General features: G+C 40.4%; 1 long non-coding RNA gene and 3 other non-coding genes across 7 annotated transcripts; all 4 read right to left on the reverse strand.

The window, feature by feature from the left end:
• Positions 1-95: 95 nt before the first annotated feature.
• On the reverse strand, positions 96-10108 carry LOC117873549. Of its 4 annotated transcripts, none has more exons than XR_004644755.1 (7): positions 9951-10108; positions 5071-5197; positions 4408-4518; positions 2783-2896; positions 2020-2109; positions 720-874; positions 96-463 (listed from the first exon to the last, which is right to left on the reverse strand). It is a non-coding gene; the product is annotated as an uncharacterized LOC117873549 (long non-coding RNA). The 4 variants fall into 4 exon arrangements; XR_004644756.1 differs by having other exon boundaries at positions 720-823; positions 9951-10103; XR_004644754.1 differs by lacking the exon at positions 720-874 and adding an exon at positions 7470-7548 and having other exon boundaries at positions 9951-10098.
• LOC117873972 lies at positions 2184-2263 on the reverse strand. Its single transcript, XR_004644846.1, has one exon. It is a non-coding gene; the product is annotated as a small nucleolar RNA SNORD87 (small nucleolar RNA).
• Positions 2975-3055, reverse strand: LOC117873971. The gene has a single exon (XR_004644845.1). It is a non-coding gene; the product is annotated as a small nucleolar RNA SNORD87 (small nucleolar RNA).
• On the reverse strand, positions 4610-4695 carry LOC117873970. The gene has a single exon (XR_004644844.1). It is a non-coding gene; the product is annotated as a small nucleolar RNA SNORD87 (small nucleolar RNA).
• Positions 10109-11391: the final 1283 nt, after the last annotated feature.

An 11391-nucleotide genomic window follows, 5' to 3' on the forward strand; every position in this document is an offset into this window, starting at 1 on the left:
ACGACATAGAATGTCACAAGTATTTCATAAAAACTGTACATGTGTATGTTTAAAAACATTTAGTATGTACAACTATATTTTTCATTCAGACACAATTAGAGGTATGATAGCTATTTTATTATTTGTATGCCAGTAGCACCTAGAGGCCTTAAAGTGAAATTAGGGCCCATTGTTTGTATGGCACCTAATATGGACAGTCCCTGCATTGAAGAGCTCATACTCTAGTCTAAACAGATAGGGCTGGCTCCAGCTTTTTTGCCACCTCAAGTGGCAAAGGGGAAAAAAAAGGTTGAAGGTCTCGCTGCCAAAGTGCCGCTGAAGACTGAAGAGGAGCGATTGAGCTGCCGCTGAAGGAACCATCGCCGAATTGCCACCACTGACCTGGATGTGCCACCCCAACAGACGGATTGCTGACCCTTTCTATTGGCCATCCAGGAACCTGCTTTCTTTGCTGGTGCCAGCCCTGTAAACAAAAGAAACAAAGGAGAGGAGGGGGAACAGAGGTGTGAAGTAATTTGCCTACTGTCATACAGGTCAGGAATAAAACCCAGGTCTCTTGACTCCCTGTCCAGTGTCCCTAGCCAGTGCTGCCTCTTATAATTAGAATGACAAATTATTAGTCTATTAGTGAAAAAAGTCATCAAGACGAAAACAAACTCACTACCACATTTGACCACAAGAAGTTAATTAAATTTATGCTTTTTCAGGTCAGACCATACCTGTATGTACTGTACATGCCTATACTCCCGCAGATTCTTTGGTGCAGGAAGTCAGAACACACTCATCTTTTCCCTGGTTCACAGGGCTGCTTCCCACAACATGCCTGAGAAGATGTGGTGAAGGGAATCAGTTTCAAACTCAGAAGGAATGAGAACTGAATTGTATAGATATAATGAAACAAAAATTGAAACAAATTATGCACCAAAGAGAAGTGAAATGTAGGTATGAGGATACTGCGTGAAACAGACTTTTCGCAGAAATAGTTACAGCAAGTAGCTGAGATGGATTTTCATTGCTGAAGCCCAAGTGGCCAGAAATATTGCAAGATTGAAGAAAATGACAAATATGGACACAATGTTGTTGAGGAAACTGGAAACAGATGTAATGTTGAGGAACTGGCTCAGATTAGTGAGCTTTTGATTTTATGTAAAAAAGGTTATTCATACAGAAGTGTGGAGTCGTTTCCAGCATGTTAATGCAAGGTTTTTTGTTTGTTTTTTTTAAATAAGTCTAAGTTGGGTCTTTTGGGGATTACATAGCAGGCTATCCTCACTATGAAGGGAGGTAGATATAACCGAGTAAACATTGTGCTTTTGGAAAGAAAAATTTCCTGCGATTGGAAGATTTTCTTGATAACAGATTAGTAATAGGACCTTGAATTTGCTTTTGAATTTTCCCTTTGCCTTTATAACAAGACTAAGTCAGCATCACACAATTTGTTAGTTTCAGGATCGTTTCTTGCAGACAGGGCTGCACTACAAAACCACCATCATATCTTACATGCTTATTGTCAGTCAAAGCAAAGGACAAGATCTGAATGGGTGTGAACACAATTACCCTCTTCACCCCTAGTGGTCCTCCTGTCAACTCAGGCTGGGATTAGGAAAGCTCATATTGCTACTGCCCACATTATGCCTGGCCTCTGGATAAAAAACCTCAAGCACTAGAGCAGTCAATATAGCATCTTTTATGAGCAAAACATTTACCTTTAAAAGGCTGATTTAATACATTTGGGACAGTAGATTAAAAGTAACTGCTTTTAAATCAGAAATCGACAGTGTTACCATGTATTTTAGAGTTACGTTGAAGGGGGATATTAAGAATATATTTATTCATTCTCTCTCCCCCTCCCCCAGCAATGTTGTTTAATTACAATAAAGAACCTGCTCTAGAGAAGGTTCTGATCAGTTTTCATTATATCAATTCAGATTGATAATTGCTTTAGGATCCAGTTAAAATATGAAAGTATCAAAACAACAGATATGACAGAAAAATTAGCTCCTGAAACATTCAAAATACCTTGAAAACTGTACGACTTCTTGGTAGCTGCAAGTTAACTGCACATTAGACAACATATATTTAACACCACGGTTGATGTAAATTCTTGTTCTGAAAAGAAAAGGCATAAGAAATACACTTAAATTGGAGTCACAGTTTATGTAATCTAGCTAACTCAAAATTAAGATGGCACATCAGACTCAGATGTTCTCTCCAGAAAAAATCAGCTGGGTAAACGGCAAAAGATAATCATCATTAGGCCATCAAAGCAACAGTCTGCCACCCAGGACTAAAACTAAGCTTATTAGTCGTCTCATGGACAATTATGAATATGGGGAAGAGGCTATCATAATACAATTTAAGAGGTTCAGTTCCACAAAATTAGACCCTTTGTCTTTATTTAAACCTCTCTTTTCTCAAAGAAATATTAACATGATCACATGTAACCCAAATATTTGGAACTCAAAATGGTCTGGCTGACTTTGAAATCAACTATATTTTCCTTTTATATTCACATGAAAGTTTCTGAAATTAGTTTTAAGTTGGGCTGAATCATCTGAAAGATTGTTAAGCTTTTCAAAATGTTGAGTCCTCACCCAGAATGGTCAGAGGGTTATTTCCTCACAACTTTTTAAAGGACTGCTCTCCATGACTCATTTGTTGGGTTGGTTCACATATTTTAACCTAGACTTCTACCTACCTTAGCTGGGCTAGGTTTCATTCTTTTCAGCATAGAGATATATACAAAGGCATCACAAAAACAATACTCTCCCCCGCCACTTACCTTAAGAGAATTCAACCAACATCTTGTTGGCTGCAAAGAGCAGAACAAAGTCAGGAAAATGGCATTTCTGAATGTGTCTGAGCTCAGCAAGTCACATAACGAAGGTATTTCCCACTGAAAAAATTGCAGAAATAAAAGTGTATAAAACTGATCACACTGACAAACTAAGTTACTGAACTTATCCAAACCTTTACTGGCATCTCAGATTTGAACATATACATCACCATACATTCAGATGGGTAAACGGCAAAAGGAAATCATCATTATGCCAGTAACATCATATTGTCTAAGATGCTGATTTAATGAAAGGTAGTTAATTTCAAGATGAGAACTTGTCTTCCTGCAGTATGTGTGGCATGATAATCTGGACAAGAACTATATTTCTGCAGTATGTCATTTTGCCACTGTGTAATGCATATATTTTAAAAGACTTGAATTTCAATTATTTTCTGCAATATAAAAGCACAAAACTAGTACAATTTTTTGCCCCCCATTCCAGTTTCCAACTTATCTCTTAGATTGCTATAACAGAAATAAAAAAGATCACTACAATGACAGGGGCTAGATAAAAATAGGAAGAGCTTCCCAGCTGCTGGCCTAATGAAACCCCTGACCACCAAGCCAGATCCTCAGTTGGTGTAAGCCAACATAGTTTCAGGGACATCATGGAAAAGCATCATGGACCAATTCTGTGCAGATTTTCACCAGATGAAGATTTGACTCTTATTGGATTCTGATTTCTGGTATTGATATAAAAAAAGCAACAGACTCATTTTTATTACTTTACCAGTTGATAGGACATTTTGCTGGCTATACACAAAGTACATGGGACTTGTAAAAACATTTGAAATAAACGTCACAACTGACTCAATTCTCACTATTTTAAATAAAATGTTCATATCAGAAACAATTAATTTGATCCACAGGCACTTTTTGGTTTATTCAGTGTTTGGCTGGCATTTCAGATACATCAAAACAATCAGTTGGGTAAATGGCAAAAAGAAATTATGCCAACAAAGCAACTTCCTGTCTATGATGAGCATTTAATGCTATGAGACTAAAAGTAAGTATTTGATCACAAAGAAAATATTAATATAGTGACATCTCTTTAGAAGTATAAAATAAGCATCCTAGTACTACAAGTTAGGCCTGGCCTTCAAACGGCAGTTTAATTTTGCATCCACAAAATTAATCATGCTTTTTTCAGCAATTCATTTTAAGTGCAAAAGCAAGCCACAGTCTGAAGATCAGGTCCCACGTTAGTACATAAATCTCTTTACTAGAATTAAAGGTTCAGACTGCCTGTTAGCTTCAGAACCATTTAAGAAATGAGTTACCTCCACATTTTTAGTCACAAGTGTGGTAATTATACTTACTTGTCACCATGTGGACTCCACCAGTGTAGGATGGGGATGAATGGCCAGGTGAAGTGTAGCTATCTTTGCTCTCTGGTTTCTAAAGAGAACAGCTTGTATCTGAGTATTCTGGGATTTATTCTTTTTGTTCAGGAGAACCAGAATGAATTCTGCTATCTGATTAATTTATTACTTGTTGAGAAGCTTATTGTATAGACAAATACTCTAGTATCTTAGTACTGAGATGCAAAAGATAAGCATTTAAATTACCTCAGCAGTTCAGGTGAGAGCTGGCAGGCTTCAGGTAAGCAGCATTTGAAAGCCCATCTCACAATATAGGGATTTCTGGACAGAGCAACAAAATCTGAGGCCAATGCTCATCTATGGTGTTTAGGAGAAAAAATAAATTAGAAATCCACACAGCCGACTGGATTCTACAAACTCCTCGTTATTTGGTTTACTTAACAGATGTGCTGGCATCTCAGACTGAGAAATATACATCAACGAAATGACATTCAGTTGGGTAAACGGCAAAAAGGAAGTCATCATTATGCCAGTGAAACAACTTCTTATCTTTGATACAGTTATTACTGCATGGAAGAAGGCTAACTTCAAGCTATGAAAACACATGCCCCTGGGCACTTTGCCCAGCATCTCAGCCACTCAGGACAGTTTGCCAACACGTAGGTGTATATTTTACAGTAATTTGCATTTGTTAATGCAGAACACTCAGTCACATGAAAAATAGAACTAACAAGTAAGGGTTTTCCCACTGCCATCTTGCTTCTTTTGCCCCCTTCAAAATCAAAATGTTCAAAACCACAGTGACTTGGGTCTGGATTTAACAGAAAACACCTTCCTGGTTGCTAGCTTGCAGAAGCTCTCCAAGCACCGGGATTTTTTCTTACTGTAAATACACAACAATATACTCACAGCCTTATTTCTTTAACAGTTCATGTGACATCTTGCTGGTTACAAAGGAGTAGCATAGCAGAGTCGAGGCAGGAAACTTGCAATACCATCAGAAACAAATACTAACTGCTGACTCTATCCTCATTACCTAAAAGAAAAAAGTTCCAGACATTTTGAACAGTTGACAGAAATGGAATTCTCATCATTCACTTGGAAAATGGGCCAAAAGGATTATTATATCAGTAAAGCAACACTGATCCCAGTGACAATTTAATATTGAACCATTTTCATGAAGCGAGTTCTGGGATAAGTTCAGTAAAATGTCACAATTTTTTAAGAGACAAAAAGCAGTTAAACAGAAGGCATTAATGTTGCCCATTAAAAGAATGTGTTGTGGGTAAGTCTATATATTTAAGCATGTTCCACTATGCAGAGTTATTGATTTTACAAGAGTATGATATTCCCAAGGAGTAGCCATTGCTTTTTTTTGTCCCGTTGGGTTTGACAAGTATGAAAGATGAACTAAGGTTAAAGGTTATATTTACCTCGCTTTGGGAGCACAGGTTTCCATGTAAGCACAATGGTACATTCCCTGAAGGTTCAATTCAAGGTCAGAACTCTTACCAAGATTATGCTGCCTCTGAGACTACCAAACCAAGATCCCACTACAATGGAGTCCCAAGACAACTAATGCTCTTAAGTATGTCACTATACTATGGAAAGGGCATGGTCAGGACCACTGGACAACTCTCTAACTAAACTCCCCAGTGACAAAGGGGCAATTTATCATTAGAATTTGGACACCCAGCTGCTGATGAAAATGATTTATGAAGACATATCAACAGCAGTAAGGTTATTTAGCTGTCCAATTTATCATTATCTGGAACACTTGAAAGACTGAAAATAACTCAAAATAATCAATAAAAATGATTTGCCAATAGTAAATGTCTTCTATTGCCTAATGAAATCCAGCTCAATTTCACAGAACATATGCAAACTGTAGTAAAATAAACTAAGTGTCTTAAAGCAAGTCTCAAATAAGAAATCAGCGATTTAATTTGCAATCAAACAAAGCAGTTTGTTCAAAATAAAGTGTTAGCGCAACTATAATCACATTTGATTAGTCTCAGAAATGGTGGGAGATGTCATTATGAGGAGGACATAATAGGAAATTACCTCTGTTCATTTCCACTAGAAACTCTATCCTTTCAAATCAGAGTGTATATAAAACATGTTAGCAGGTCATCTGCCCCATTTTTTATTTTTAAAGTGCAAATTACATTCACTCCATTTTTAAAGTTGTGTCAAGATTAGAATTTAAGTTTAGTTAAAATTACATACTTCCTGGTTTCTCTGCCAGAGATATTGTACAAGGTCCCAGAGGTCTGAAAGAAGTAGCTGATTTCTAAACTCTCATTTTCACTGTAATTGTCAATACTTGTGGAATTACACGTTCAAAGAGAAACCAAGAAACCTGTAGCTCATCTCTCAGGACTTTAACATTATATTTTAAAAAGTACTTTTCCAATTTATAAAACCATCACATCAACTTTCTTCTCTTTTAGAACCCCACAAGTAGCAGAATTTCTGAAATTATATTTGCATACCATAAAATGAAAACAGAAGTTGGTTATCTGTATAACATTTGTTAGAATTGAGGGTTCTTTTCTCTCCCAATGCTAGCAAGGTCCCCAGCAAACAAGGCAAATATGGCTATTTGGGGTGTATGCCCCCAGGTCTTATTCAGAATTGTACTGCTGTCAACTTTTTGTGCCTAGCACAATGGGATCCAACCTCACTGTGGTCTTTAGGTGCTACTGCAATTTAAATATTTATTAATAAACTTAATGTGATGAGGGAGTATGGTACCTTTTTAAAATAAACCCATGTGATCTTCTATAATCCTTTTGTTTAAGAATTTGAAGATCTTCTCACTCAATATTTGTTCTCTCATTATAGGAAAGTATACTGGGTGCTTATGTGAAATATTGAGGGCAGTTTACTAGTTAGTTTCAAAGCCAATTTCCAACAAATTAGGTTCGTATTAATTCATTTTTCCCATGACTTGTAGATATTTTTGCTATACAATTTATCCTTAAAGCAATAGTACTGTACACTATTTAGTCTCCTTTGTAGTCAGGGGATTTAACAAGTTGGCTTTGATTTTCTGCCCAAATCAGATTTCTAATTCAAAGTAATAGAACAAAGGATTGTTCTTGAAATACTTACTCTTATTGCTTGGTACTCCTGATCTGAGACAACAGATGTTTGCAAACATTTAACTTTGTTTCCTATTCTACTTTTCCCTATTCATATTTTAAAATACCACTAAGTGGTAGCATTACAAAAATGATGTGGGTCACTGAAAAATATTGCACAGCTACACCAAGATTACTGTTTAGCAAACCAATTTATCTCACCCAAGTTAAACTTGCTTAGCTGATACTATAACCATCAGGGCCTGGAGTTTGTGATTTTTTCTTTAACTTCAAAGTAACCCTGAGGGGAAAAACCCCCATTTTAAGTGATCAGAAGATTGGCATAAAACAAACAACCATCCAAATTAATACATTGAGCTACAGACTTCATCTACATACAACTAAGATATGCCCACACTAGAAACGCTGCAGCAGCATTGCTGTAGTGTAGACATGTACTACAGTTTCAGATGGGGTTCGTCTGTCGCTGTAGTAAATCCACTGCTCAAGGGACGCTAGCTCAATGGAAGAATTCATCTATCAACCTAGTGGTGTTTACCACAGGGCTTAGGTCAGCTTAACTACATCGCACAGGGTGTGAAATTTTTCACAGCCCCCTGAGCAATATAGTTAAACCAGCCTGACTCTGTAGTGTCGAACAGCTCTGAATCAGTTAAAAATAACATGTTCAGTTAAACCAGGGAAAGTCTATGTGTAGACAAAGCTGCAATGACACTAGACAGTGGGTAGATATTTCCAGTATGAAGAGCTCTGAGCAGCTGCATATTAATACAAAGTTAAAAGCACATCAAGATGGACTACAGGAGAGAGGTGTACAACTCTCCTAGCATTGTTTTTCCTATGGGTATGTCCACACTACAGAGACTATGCCAACATAGCCCCATAGTGTAGATGCAACCTACAGTGACTTTTTTTCTGTTGCTATAGGAACACTGTCTCCCTAAATATTAGCTAGATTGACAGAAGTACTCATCCATCAACCTAGCTGCATCTATACTGAGGAGTACATCAGTGAGGGATGTGACCAAGCCTCTGAGAGCTATAGTAGAAATTTTCTTAATGCAAGCTTGAATATTATAGAAAACAGCAAGATCTACAAGGAGTTTCTATATTGACAAACTCCCCTAGTGTAGAACTAGCTTATACTGACAATAATTCTTTTGCAGGTTATCTTATACCAGTTCCCAAAACAAAATGAACTATACTGGCAAAATAGCTTTCTGCCAGTAGAACTGTCTACACCAGAATGTTGCCAGCACAGCTATGTTGGCCACGTGTGTAAAAAAGTCTCACACATCCAACTGACATTTCTATGCCAGCGAAGCTTAAGTATAGACCAAGTCTAGAATCTACAAATTCTCTGTGGTGACTAAATAGTCGGTCAGCTGTTACTGTACCAATACTTCCTAGCAGCAGTTCTCTCTTATTTGTCTTTTAGTTTCTGAGATATTAGGATGCACTTGCATCATGTTTTTAAGCTTGTCTCTGTAACCAATAGGGCTAGAAACTAAGGCTTCTCTATATGGGAAAGTTATACCGGTATGATACAGGGTGTGAATTTAGACTGCTATACTCCCTGTGTGGACACACTTATTCCAGTTAGGTTACTTTATGGACATTCTTATTCCAGTATGAATGCATTTATGTATTTTAAACTTATTGTAGGTTACTTTGAGAGCAATTAAGCAAAGGCAAAAAAGCCAACATTATTGAGGGCTAAGTGCCCACACAGGGAGTTACATTGGTGTAATTATAGAAGTTTAACCACACTGGCACATTATATATAGTGATATAATTGGCAATGTCTTCTCTGTAGAGAGTCTCATGAAACTTCTTGCCGCCAGCAACCGCATATGAAAGAAAATTATCAACTAGTGTGAGTCTTGTAATGGAATTGCCAGAGTGACAATTAACAATGAGTCCATTTAAGTTTTTGTTTGGAATCCAGTAGGAGACTCTCAGAGCTAACAGTGCTTTCCAGGTCCAAGAGCTCAGAGGCATATCCAGGGCATCTATGCTTCACCCAGGGCTGGAAACTACTCTCTGGGCTCTGCAACACTCAGGTTCTAGGGAGACAGTCTCAGTGGCCTCAAAGTACATTAGCAGCCTGCCAGAGACATGCAGGAGCTGGCTAGTTGGCCACAGGGCTGTTGCTGTGACACACACCAACTGCCTCACCAAGGCACTCGAGCCAAATCTGCACCCAACCACCTTAATGAGTGCTTACACAACAAGCACAGACAGAGCCCCCAATCCCTCCTCCCACACTAGAGCCATAGACTATCAGGGTCAGAAGGGACCTCAGGAGGTCATCTAGTCCAGCCCCCGAGATGTCCTGATTTTATAGGGACAGTCCTGATTTTGGGGGCTTTTTCTATATAGGCTCCTATTACCCCCCACCCCCATCCCAATTTTTCACATTTGCTGTCTGGTCACCCTATCCTACACACACCTATCCCCACACACCCAGACCGCCCATCCCTGCTTTCGCCCCCCCAGCCTCCCCTAAACCCCTCCTTCCACACATACCCACCCTACACGCACACCCAAGCAACCCACCAGAGAACTCCCTCCCCGCAGCACAGACCTCGCCCCTCCAATCCGCCTCGCACAGACCTCCCCGACCCACAGGATCCCCTCAGCCCAGACCGCCAGTCCGTCCCTGCTCCCCCAGCCCCGCACCTCGTGGGCCGCTGACCGCTCTCCAGCTGCCTCTCGCGCACCCGCGAAAGGAACGGAAGGAGGAACTGCATTCTCCCCAGTTAAAACGAGCCCAGAAAGGGCCACGTGACAAACACCGCTTCCTTTCGCCCCACGTGACCGGAAGTATGGCAGAACGCCAACTTCGCCCAAGCTCTGTGTTGCTCCGCAGTATCCTGAACCGGTCCCACTAACGTAATGGGAATTGGATGTCAGAGATGCGCCTGCGCAGTGCCGGGCTCCGCCCCTCCCCTAGCTACAGACTCTGCACATGCGCAGCCGCCATGGTGCTAAACCACTCACACACACGTTGACTACGCATAGGCAAGGCCGGCCAGGTGGGCGGGGTCAGCCCGTGACCGTTAAACGTGCGGCGGGCGCTGAATCCCCGCGTGGCTCCTCGGAGTATGCGGCCCTGACTCGTGCCCCGCGTGGGGATTTGGGGAGCTCTGTGTTGTTATTAAGCCTTAGGCCGGCTGTGCAGGCGCCTCGCCGAGCAGCGCAGGCCGCGAGAGTCCCACCCAGGAGCGGCTCGGGCAGGCTACCGTCGAGCCAGCTGCCAGCGCGGGGGACGGTCCTTCCAGCCTGCTGCCGCCGCCCCGCTGCCCTCAGGCGCCCTAGGCCGGCGTGGGCGTGTGATAGTTTGACACGGAGCCACCAGGAGCGCGCACACAGCGGCTGCCTAGGCTGCGGACAGGACCAGGCCCTTGGGGAAGCTGTAGGCAAGTCACGTACAAATAAAGGGAGCGGGGATTAAAAATTCACCCTGACACGTGTACTGCAGCCACTGCCTCATCCTTCAAATTACTGGGGTGGTTGCAGTTGTAGGCTACTCTGTTCTCCCAGGGCGTTGTGCCATACCTTTGGCTGAATTACTGAAGGAATCACCCTTCTGCAGAAACAAGGAGTCTGGTGGCACCTTAAAGACTAACAGATATATTTGGGCATAAGCTTTTGTGGGTAAAAACCTCACTTCTTTGGATATTTTTACCCAGGAAAGCTTATGCCCAAGTATATCTGTCAGTCTTTAAGGTGCCACCAGACTCCTTGTTGTTTTTGTAGATACAGACTAACACTGCTACCCCCTGATACTTGACACCTTCTGCAAAGATGTACTTACTAATTGTGTCTCATGCTAGCTCTGTTTGTTAACAATCTAGAGAAGAAACTAGCAGTTGTCACTATGCTATATTGCTGTAGGGTAGGTTCAGTTATATGAACTACATGCACTAACTTTAAAGGTTTTACCAGCCACATTATTAAAGAAAAAGCATGCAGAATGAAACACTTTTTCTAAATCCACTCTGTTAGAAAGTGTTTCAATTTTATTTAAATCCACTAGTCAGGAAGACTCGATTCAATCATGGATTTCCACATAAAAGTGCATTCTTGTTAGTTGTTACAACCTTAATACATAGTCTTC

The sequence above is a fragment of the Trachemys scripta genome, chromosome 2 (assembly GCF_013100865.1).
Source record: "Trachemys scripta elegans isolate TJP31775 chromosome 2, CAS_Tse_1.0, whole genome shotgun sequence".
Classification (NCBI taxonomy): Eukaryota; Metazoa; Chordata; order Testudines; family Emydidae; genus Trachemys; species Trachemys scripta.